The sequence below is a fragment of the Chlamydotis macqueenii genome, chromosome W (genome assembly GCF_036417535.1).
Source record: "Chlamydotis macqueenii isolate bChlMac1 chromosome W, bChlMac1.mat, whole genome shotgun sequence".
NCBI lineage: Eukaryota > Metazoa > Chordata > Aves > Otidiformes > Otididae > Chlamydotis > Chlamydotis macqueenii.
Window position 1 is genome coordinate 6,381,085 of NC_141592.1, and position 2,411 is coordinate 6,383,495.

Below are 2,411 nucleotides of genomic sequence, written 5' to 3' on the forward strand. Positions count from 1 at the left end.
ACAGCATGTTGTGAGATATGTTCACCCGATTCGTGTTAATGTGAAGCAATACTAGGGTTGCATGGTGAAATGTGACCCTCTCTGTATATGGAATCTTTAATTATCCTGTTTGTTCTTATATAGCCACAGGCTTTGACGTGCGGAAAACGGACTCCACAATCTGTAAGATTGTAAAGTAGGTATGTTTATTCAGCGCTGGGCAGCACAGGGGGGTAGTCCCACCAAAACCGTGCGCGCCTTACGTGGCAACTCACTTTAAATTTATACAACCAAATGTTACATATACATAAAGTTTCACAATACGCCTATACATATGCATGACCTATCCCCGCTTCGTATTAAAATTAGTCCCAAGGGGTCATTTTCATAAACTCCTCCTGTCTGGGCTTGCGCAGTGCCTCCTGGTGGTGGTCGTCGGGGGTCGTGGGGATGAAGGCAGGTGACTCCTCTTCGTCACCGCTAGTAACCTTTTGTTCTTGCGCAAACTCAGTTATCCCTTGGCTTTCATTCAAGCTGCAGGGTCGGTTTTAGCTGGTTCTTGAAGCGACCCCCCTAGTCCTTACCGGGAACTGTCTTTCGTGAAGAATTGCAAGACTTTCTGCTTCAAATAGTTTGCACAATGGTTAGCAAATTATTAAGCAAGTAGTTAACAAAACATTAAGCACTATTTATCAACTTGATTCCTTAGGATGCACAGCAATAATTAATCAATGCCATATCTATTAAGATTTCTTTAACTCCTTCTCTCAGTCCCCCCTTTTCTAGAAAATTAGTAAATTCCTTTACTATCAATGTCCCTAAAATATTGGTTAGATTCTAATTTCTGTCGTAATTGGTTCCTTTTCCATTCGCTGTAGGAAATTTCTGTTCCTTTAAAACACCAAAATCCACAGCGGATGGCTATTCCAATAATCAAAAATAAAAAAACAAGTGCAATAATTATTGCGAACAATTGTTTTAACCACGCTAAATTGGGTAACCAGGATGTCAGTCTTTCCCATAAGTCAGAAAAACCCCAAGAAGTATTATCTTGCGTTACTTTGTGTAAAACACCTACTTGTCTTCTGATTTATTGGAGATCCTCAGTGATCCGCCCGCTTTGGTCTGCATACATGCAACAGTCTACATTAATTACTGTGCATACTCCCCCTTGTGAGGCTAATAACAAATCTAAAGCCATGCGATTTTGTGACACTATTTTTGACAAATCAGTAACTTCTTCCTGGAGTGCTAGGATAGCATCAATGGTCTTATTTTCCATTGTTTCTATTACAGCCGAGATGTTTATTATTGCCTTCTCCAATTCACTGACCCCTAGAAATGGGATGAACCATCGTGCAAAACTATGAAAACTGGTTGGCCTGTCTATGAGAGGGTTATTTACAATTTCCCGTTTTCTTCGTAGAGAATATGGTGTCAATTTGTCGATAATAGTAATGTTGGGGATCAAACCTCCTAATGTACATGCTCCGTGCCATCCTAGGGGTAAAACCTTACGGGCCACTGTGCCGCACAACCAATACCATCCTGTTCCCTGTGGGGTTGGGAGGCCGGTATAATTGAGTTCTAGAAATTCCGGATCTACTCTCGTCATATTTAAGGTGTGACTATCATTGCAGTTTGGGTATTCTCCTACAAACGGTCCTTTTCCCGAACTTACCAAACAGCTGTCCCCTAATGGATTAGCCCCCTCTATAGTTATTACCAGTTCCCGACCCCATTTAATTTGAGGATCCGTCCTCAAAACCGTATTTCCCCAAAAGATACCATTTTGTCTGTTGGTTAAAGAGACTGGCAATGGAACACCTATCAATGGCACTTCGTAACCAGAATGTCTTGGCATTTGGGTGCAAACCCAACAATCCGTCTTATTCAAAATTTTGGTGACATTTTGAATTAGTTGAACATACCAATTTTCTCGCCAGGCCACTGCATTCATTGCCTGCGAGGCTATAAAAATCGTATAGAATTTGATCCACATCTTATCTTTTTAGTCTAAGTTTTAACGGTCCTTGGATTTCGGAAGTCCAAAGCTTCTGTGGTGACTTCTTTACTCGAGTATGGTGAATCCAGGCATTCTGTTCCTTAATCTTAATTGCTGTAAAGGAGGTGAGGAGTACCTGGTATGGTCCTTCCCACTGTGGTTCCAAGGTTTTTTCTGCAAGAGACTTTACATATACATAATCTCCAGGTTGTATATCATGCACAGGTTCATCTAGACCTCTTCCCCGGGTCCCAATTACATGCTTTCCAATTTTATTGAGCTGTTTGCCCAATGCCACCATGTAGGAAGTCATAATTTCATCCCCAGCTTGCGTAGACATTCCCCTCTGTATTCCATAGGGTCGTCCATACAAAATTTCAAAGGGACTCAGTCCTTCCTTTGCCCTTGGTCTCGTTCGTATATGCAA

The 2,411-nt window shown here is 41.6% G+C and overlaps 1 pseudogene; it reads right to left on the reverse strand.

Moving 5' to 3' along the window:
• Nucleotides 1-751: 751 nt before the first annotated feature.
• LOC147596557 (endogenous retrovirus group V member 2 Env polyprotein-like) lies at nucleotides 752-1,594 on the reverse strand (annotated as a pseudogene).
• Between the last annotated feature and the right edge of the window lie 817 nt (nucleotides 1,595-2,411).